Source organism: Triturus cristatus, chromosome 10, assembly GCF_964204655.1.
Source record: "Triturus cristatus chromosome 10, aTriCri1.1, whole genome shotgun sequence".
In the NCBI taxonomy this organism is placed as follows: Eukaryota; Metazoa; Chordata; class Amphibia; order Caudata; family Salamandridae; genus Triturus; species Triturus cristatus.
The window spans coordinates 555,184,050-555,193,392 of record NC_140593.1 but is presented as its reverse complement, the minus strand read 5'-3'; positions in this window follow the sequence as shown (position 1 = coordinate 555,193,392).

Sequence of the window (9,343 nt, the reverse complement as noted above, 5' to 3'; positions counted from 1 at the left end):
TAAGATTTACCACTAGGTTTACTTCCGACTCGTTGATGGTTGGGGGGCATGTTGTTGGTCATGCTCCTGGTTGACACTCGAGGGGTCTCGGTCTCTGGTGTGGACCAATGGACGTTGTATCCACCTCTGTTCCTACCCCTTCGTGGTCCCTGGCGTGCCCCTAAAAAAGGTGGTGGGGTTTGGTAGTTGTAATCAAATTCTTGTGGAGGTGGTATCCACTGTGGAAAAGGTCCCCCCCATCATGGGTGGACCATATGTATAGGGGGGGATACGCGGGAGGTCCTTGGTAGCCATTCCATCTACCACCCCTTTGGGTAAAAAGGACGCTGATTGTGATTGTCCCTCCCTCTGTTGTACTGTTTTCCACTGCCTCTGCTAGAATTCGAGTTATCCGACACTTGCTTTGTTTTAATGACTGAGTATCTACGGGCCAATACGGCCCCCCAGGGCCTGATAGTCCGTAACGAACCCTATATTTTTCAACAGGATAAGACTTTCAAACGCGACTGGTCATTGATTTCATGGCATTGCACTCGGGACTGGTTAATCCTGATTATAAAAACAGCCACCAGACTTACACAAGAACTAAAGATCGATATTCTGAACCTAGAAGTTAGTCTTAAGGCCTATATATCCCCGAGTGTCCTCAAACGCCTGTAGGAACTCAACCAGGAAATAACTGAGTTTGAAATGACATTAAAACAAAGCAAGTATAACAAACTTAAGAAGGACACGGCACGATTCAGTCATGAACGAGTGTACCCCTACACACGAGATGACTATGTCCCCAAGAATCAAGATCAGAACTATGATGGAGACTCCTCCGATACTGGCTCGGATAACTCGAATTCTAGCAGAGGCAGTGGCAAACGGTACAACAGAGGGAGGGACAATCACAATCAGCGTCCTTTTTACCCAAAGGGTGGTAGATGGAATGGCTACCAAGGACCTCCCGCGTATCCCCCCCTATACATATGGTCCACCCATGATGGGGGGACCTTTTCCACAGTGGATACCACCTCCACAAGAATTTGATTACAACTACCAAACCCCACCACCTTTTTTAGGGGCACGCCAGGGACCACAAAGGGGTCGGAACAGAGGTGGATACAACGTCCATTGGTCCACACCAGAGACCGAGACCCCTCGAGTGTCAACCAGGAGCATGACCAACAACATGCCCCCCAACCATCAACGAGTCGGAAGTAAACCTAGTGGTAAATCTTACCGACTTGACCCTTACACCGATACAGAGCAAGGTCCTTGAGAGAGGACTAGGCTTTGTACCCACAAACCGGTTTGACAAATTTAAGATTCTCACTGAAATTACTGAGTTCATTCGCAAACTGAAATTGAAAGTGTTCTTCAGTAACCAACCCACCACAGAGGTGAATAGAAAGGACACAGGACTTCGCAATAAATCTACCTTTGTACCCCCTGACTCCACACTTCCTGTGGAAATCCTTGCCTTTGAGAAAGCCGTGATGGGAGAAATACAGGATATCTCAACAGTGAACGATAACACCTTTCAGAATACGTCAAGGGAGGAAAAGGAGGCAATACGCCAATTATCTATGAACCAGGGTATCACAATCAAACCCGCAGACAAGGGGGGAGCGATTGTGTTACAAACAGACAATTATGACAACGAATGTAGGAAACTCCTAGATGATCGTAGGAACTATGGTATCCTACAGGAAGATCCAACTGAATCAATCAGGATCAGAATCGTCACTATGGTGGAAGAAGCACTAGCTAATGATTGGATCTCTAAGAAAGAGGCTGAATTTCTGGTCAATAGAAGCCCCAGGATCCCTTATTTTTATACTATACCTAAGATCCATAAAAACCTGGGGTCCCCCCCTGGTAGACCCATTGTTTCCGGGGTCAATTCCATTTTGGAACCACTGTCCAGGTTCGCGGATGCCTTTCTTCGCTCCTTGGTTCAAGCCACCAGCACCTATTTACGAGACACCAAGAATGTCTTGCAAGTGCTGCAGGATATTGATTTTGACCCTACCAAGAATCTCCTCATGGGACTTGATGTGGAGAGTCTTTACACTAGCCTCCCGCATGACGAAACGCTGCTCATTATAGAGGAAGTATTGTTTTCCGAACCTTGGGAATATCAGACACCACGCAATCTAGTGATAGAATGTGTATCTTTGGCACTCACCCGAAACTTCTTCATGTATGCTAAAGACATATATGAACAACGACACGGTACCAGCATGGGGAGTACCTTCGCTCCGAGCCTGGCAGGCCTCTATGTACACCATCTAGAGGCCAACAGAATTTTGCACACCACAAACAACTTCCTCTCACACATCAAAGTCTGGAAAAGATACATAGACGATGTTCTGGTCATATGGGAAGGTGACGCAGACTCAACTGAGGCCTTTATGCTGTGGCTTAACCAACAAAATGCATTTCTGAAATTCACACATACAGTTTCAGTTGACAATTTGGTTTTCCTGGACCTTAATATCTATCCGGAACAGGGCAGACTGAAAACCACCACACACTTCAAAGCAACGGCAAAAAACTGCTTACTCCTGTTCGATAGCTTCCGCCCCCGTCACTTGAGGGAGAACCTACCGTATGGCCAATTCCTCCGTTTACGGAGAAATTGTACTGAAACCATTGAGTTCAAGAAACAAGCATCTGAACTACGCCAAAAACTGATTAAACGGAATTACCCCGATAAAATCATTGACAAAGCCCTCAAGAGAGCAAGGAATAACAACAGAGAAGCCCTATTGGAAGACAAAGTGGTCACTCAGGCTGAAGAGAGACCTATCTGTGTAACCACTTATAACACACATTCCAACAAAATCACGAAGATAGTGAACAGACACTGGCGACTTCTCAATAGTTGCGGTTTGAATATCACTAAACCGATGTTTGCACACAAAAGAGGTAGGAACCTCAGAGACATGCTTGTCCATACCAGACCCAGGAGCACACCCCGGCCTATAATTGAAGGTTTACTACCACCAGTACAGGGACATCACCCATGTGGTAACTGTAGCACATGTTACCTCACGAAAAAAAGCAAACACATTAAATTCCGGAATGGTGATGAGTGGGACCAGAGAAGCTTTACTAATTGTAATAGCAAAAATGTGGTCTATCTAATCACCTGCCCATGTGGTCTTGAATATGTGGGGATGACCACCAGACCAATCAAGATATGTGTAGGTGAACATCGCAGCAATGTCAGATGTGGGAGAAGTACTACTAAGATGTCCAGCCACTACATATCCAGTGGACATGGCAGTGACGATTTGCAGTGGACAGTGATTGAGCAACTGGGCGGTGAACATGGCCTCCTTGAAAAAGAACAGCGTTGGGTTTTCCGTCTTGGGACCCACATCTGTGGACTAAATGACGAAATACTATGGAATCAATTCCATTTGTGATTTTCAGACTACCAACTCTGCACGTATCAGCAATGATTTCCTGATCTATGCAGCCTTCTCCTTTCTTTCCCCTGTCCTGGAGAGTTGTGCCTGTCTTATGATCCGCTCCCGTGTTGTATGTATCAGTATTCAACTCTAGGTGTCACTGTGCCCAATCCTGGTTCCCTATAAACTAAGGCTGATGTTCATGGCCACCGACAACATCGGGTGGGGCTATTTCTCCAAATAACACCCTTGAGCGTACATTGTTTTACCTTATAGCTTCAGATTATGCTTATACCCAGTTGATTTGAACATGCGTATATGCAATTCGAATTTCCTTCGGCGTTATCCATTTATTTAGATGCCACTTTCTGGGTATTTGTTCTGCTTTATTGCGCGCAGGCAATTTTATCAGACGCCTTAGAAATTTTGTCCCTGGTATTTAACAATACGATCTGTGTCCCGGTGCACTTGCACTTTGACCCGACCGGCCTACTTCCGTTTCCGGGTCTTCGTACACAGAGCTAGCGGGTCAACGCGCAATGGTGTAATCACCGACTTTCGCGCGCTTACCATGATCGAAGTGAGTATTTAAACCCGCTCCCTCCCGCTCAGTATGATCGACGGAGCCGACCGGGGTGGTTTATTTGGCAGGACATTGTTCCAGGGAGTTGTAAGTACGGCACAGCCGGCACCTGTAGGGATTGCCTACCTCGGACCATTTCAACGTCACTCTCGTGACCGATTGGAAATATTCTTTCTCCCTTTTTTCCTACCATATAGATAGCCGATTTGGCACTTCCACCACTCGGTCCACGAGCTCATGAGGTTATTTACTCTCTTTACAGCCAGTATGTTGTTTTTTTGACATGTTCCCACTAGCATGGATAACCATTGTTTTTGGGTATTTTAGGATCATAGGAACTCAGTTCCTTTCTGAATAGAGTGTGTGTTTTATGTAACATATATGTTCTGTCTAATGTTGATGTCCATTTGTCACACACAGTATCTTCACCACAGACCACGTGATAACGTTATGGATAGCGTTAAGAGGAGATTATTATATCACTTCTTTTTCAGATCACTATTTGCACACGATGGATTGATCATCTACCTACGTGAAATATGTCTTTTATCTCCCCTTTTATGTTTGTTTTTCTAGGTCAATGGACCATGTAAGACCTATCTAGGCATTACTAACCTTTGGAGGTTATTTACTTCCTATTTCATTTATTCATTCTTTATTTTTTATTTTTACACATCACAGTGAGTTTTAGGAAGGGATCCTTAAGGTCCTGAAGAAGAAGCATGGGGAAGCTTCGAAACATGTCGGCACCACCAGGAGGCACAGCTCATTGAGGCACACTCCCTCCTCCCCCTCACCTTTTTACTAATACCAGCTCAAACGGTATAATAAACTTCTTTTGACCAAAGAGCCAGGTATTTTTTAATTCACGTTTCCATCCACTCCTGACCCTTCCTCTCACACCCTCGCATCACACATAGTCGTCTCAGTAATAACAGTGCTCCCATGCAGACGTAGGTCGTAGCACGCCCCGTCCCGTAGAGGGGCGGGAAGACCCCTATGATGAAGCATGACACCAAGGGCCCTTTTGGTGTGTGAGGGGTATTTAAACAACTGATGTGTATTCTCCACGACCGTGGGATACATATTTTTTCTGCTGGAGTTTCTTGACATACTGTACCCACGGGTGGATCCCTATGTTTATGAGCGTATGACTGGGAGGAAGTATCCACCTCCACCACTCGTGCGAGTGGTACCTCTCTACTCCCCACTTTGTTCCTTTTTGTCCACTGCAATACGACCAGGTAGTAGCGAGTGACTGCACAGGGTTCAACATGGAACAGGCAGTATAACAGGGGAATAACCCAGCAAGGTATTAACTGCAGTTTTTAGCAGAAAATCAAAATCAAGGGGGGGGTGCCCTGCCTCTTCCTGACAATGACGGGCCCGCCCTTGGCGCGGGAATGCCCGTGCGCGTCCCACCCTGCAGGAGTCCTTTGGGAATTAAATGCACCTCCTTGCGCTTGTGGGCAGCGTCGTTGGCGGCTCGCCGGCTGCAAGGCACTCTGGGGATTGTGGTTCCCCCTCAGTGGTGTTCCCGGGTGCAAAGACAGCAGTCCGGTCTCCTGTTCTGCATGAGGCCTCCGGGCATTAAATGCGCCTCCTGGTGCATGTGGGCAGCGTCGTTGGCGGCACGCCGGCCGCAAGGCACTCTGGGGATTGTGGTTGCCACTCAGTAGTGGTCCCTGGTGCAGAGGCAGCAGTCCGGTCTTGCCTGTTTGTACATAAACCAGTCATAACACTTTAACAAACTCTCTGTAATTTGTATTGTACAACTTCTCTGCAAGCTACAACTTGCAACATCAGAGATGAAACCTGATGCATTTACCAATGATTGTTAATCTTACAGGTGCAAGAGAACTCCCCAGCTCAACGTGGAGGCCTCGAACCTTTCTTTGATTTTATCATCTCAACAAACCCAGAGGAATAACCCTGCCCCAAATAAGCCACCTAACCCCATAGGACCTATACCCCCTGCAAATGCTGTTCCCCCGGTACAGCCCCCAGATAGTGTTGCACCGACTCCACTAATGAAGCTTCCCCCCAGGCCACGTAGACCCAATTTACCACCAGAGGCGAATGACTTTACAGTAGTCATGGCGGGCGTCCCACCACTAGAGGCAGGTGAAGCCGAGGATTTCTGTGCTCTGAAAAGTAGGGTGATTAAGTGGCTAAATTTGAATAGACCCTTACCCGTACACTTAAGCAATGAGATCATAATGGTCAGAAGGGTGCCTTGGATAGGGAGAACACGCAAATCCATCATAGGGGATTGCATATTGGTGAGCTTCAGGGATGCTGGAACAGTTGCTCACATATGCCAGGGAAAGAATAGATCACAGGTAACAACAATTCAAACACTTCATGTGTCTTTCTTCTTTACCCCCACCCCAGCCCCTGTACACGTGACCCGTTCATATGACAACTGGGAAAGGGTGGGTCGAAGGGGTGTTCATCACGAGTTCAATCCCAGGCCATTATTTAGCCGCCCAGAGCTACCCTTCCATACATTCAATCGGTTCCACTGCCTGGATGGTCTTGAGGGGGTAGATTGACAAAGAGATAATGGTATATGGGGTATAGGGGGTAGAGGGGTTCCAAATGCTGAGTGGGAGAAGCACAGCCCCGAGGCAAAACAAAAGTCATCAAGTTGCGCCCGGAGTTATGTGCTGGATGAACCCAGGGTTGTAGATATTGCATGTATAGGTGACGCACAGGGACCGGAATTGGGAAAACAAGTGCGAGAATCACCTGGTGGGTCACAGGGAGGAGGGGTCCAGGGGGGTGAGGCACTAAAAATCATCTCATGGAATATAGCTGGCCTGGCTGGGAAATTTAATAACAAAGAGTGGCTTGACTATATCAGAAAATTCCATGTAATTTGTCTGCAGGAGACCTGGGCCCAGGAGAATAATTTCCACCTGCAAGGGTATAAGTGTTTTTTTGTTCCTGCTCAAAAATCAAGATCAGGGAGAGCCATGGGAGGTTTAGCTATTTATATAGATCTGAGCCTTCCGGGAAGTTACACTTGCCTTGATTGGAATTCCCACAGGATTCAGGCAGTCAGGTTCACTGGGAAAGGTCTTAGATTTGTTGCAGTAAACCTTTATAACAACGAGATAGCGGGATCTAACATCTCTCTTGTTACTGAATTAGATAATAGGTTGGGCCAGGTCATAACAGGCCAAAAAAATGGGCAGCCACATGGGTTGGTGGTTATGGGAGATTATAATTGCCACTTGTGCCCGGTACTGGTCCAAATAAGCACAGATTGGTCCCGATGCCCTATGGAGAAGGGACCGCATTTCTCTCATACGCCGTTGGGCTCAGCTTTCAGAATGTTACGGTTTAAATATGACCTTGAACACACCATTAATATGGTAGGGATGCAGGAGGATGGCACACTCCCCCCCACATTTAAGGGTAGAGGATGCTCTTCCTTCATAGATTACATTCTGGTCTCAAGGTCCTTAATTAATAAGACAACTAGTGTAGGGATCGAATGGAGTGGCTTTAGTGACCATAACCCTCTTGTTTTGGAGCTGCAGTATATGGTGGGTCTAAGTATTAGAGTTCAACGCACCTTCACTGAGAGAGCAACAGACCAAGGCAGGAGACTAAAATGGGCTAAAATAGACGGGGAAAAGTTCTACAAGGGCCTGGTGGACGCAGGCATACTTGCTATTAATGATTGTTTGGACACAGAAGTCCGCGGACCGAGGATAATGGAAGCCTTCGACCAGATCGCTAATCTGATCGATGGTTTGCTAAAGACTAGTGTCCCATTTAAGAACCACGGGAACCCCCGATGGTTCGACAAAGACTGCTCTAAAGCTTTGAGGGAGCTGAAAAGCTGCCTTAAAACTAAACCAAGGGTCCCCCACAAAGTTAAGGTGTGCAGAGAAATTTATAAAAAGGAAATTAAGAGGAGGAAACTTGCCTTGCAGGCGGAAGCATGGGCAGATTTACGAGAAGCGGGGGAAAGAAAGGACCTAGCAGGCTTTTGGAAAATAATTAATAACCCAACTTTCCAGGAAAAAGATACCCCGGATATAGGGGCCAATATTCTCCCAGAGCAGTGGGTCAACCACTATAGGGGCCTGTACAATCATGAGCCTGGTTCTATTGTAGACCTACCGGCCATTCCAACTGAGGCTCCACTGGTAGAATTCTCCATTAAGGAGATCATTGCAGGGATTGAGGGCCTGACCAAAAATAAAGCTCCGGGGCCTGATGGAATCCCCCCTGATCTGTTTTTGAGTAACATCGAACTCTGGGCTCCCCTAATGACAAGGGTTATTAATACTGCTATCATCTGTGGCCTGCCCCCGTCTTGGTCCACGGCAGTAATTGTGCCGATTTTCAAAAAGGGCAACAGGGATGACCCAAAGTGCTACCGCCCGATCTCCCTGATTGATGTGTCAGCAAAACTTTTGGGGAGGGCAATTCTTAATAGACTGTCCGAGTGGACCGAGGAAAAAAACATCTTCTCGGACACTCAATACGGATTTAGGGCAGGGAGGTCCACTAGTGACCAGTGCCTGAACCTTTATTTGCTGACTGCCAAGTATACCATGGCTAGTGATGAATCCATTTACATGGGTTTCATGGATCTGGCAGCAGCATTCGATCACGTCAATAGGGAAAAATTGTGGGGCATGATGCTTAGTATGGGGATAGAGAGTGGTCTAATTAATATATTGAGGGAACTGCACAGTGACACCACCGCCAAAGTCCGCTTTAATAGGGAGGGGGGGCTGACTAGTTCTTTTCCCTGTAAGAGTGGAGTCCGACAAGGCTGCATTCTTGCTCCTTTTTTGTTTTCCCTTTATATTAATAATTTGGAGCAGTTTCTGTTGGGTCTGAAGGCAGATTGCCCAAGGGTTGGGTCGCGTCATATTCCTGTTCTGCTTTATGCAGATGACGCGGTACTGATCGCACGGACACCAAGGAGCCTACAAATCCTGATTGATGGTTTTGTTAGGTTCATGAGTGCCTTGGACCTTTCTGTAAATCTGAGTAAATCCTATGTGCTCCTGGCGGGGAAAAAAACCACCTCTAAATTTACATACAAAATAGGGAGCCACATTGTGGAAGAGGTCAAAACGTTTCCATACCTTGGTGTAACATTCGATGGTGCCCTGCGGTTTGATACCCTGGTGGAGGAACGTTGTGGTAAAATGATTGCATCTAACGGGGCAATTGCTAGCTATGGCAGGAGGCTAGGAAGATGGTCCCCGGAACAGGTGATAAATCTGTACAGCTCAGTATCATGCTCCAAGGTAATTTACGGGGCAGAAGTATGGGGCTTTGTCAATACCACTAGTATCCAACGTGAAGAAAATAAATATCT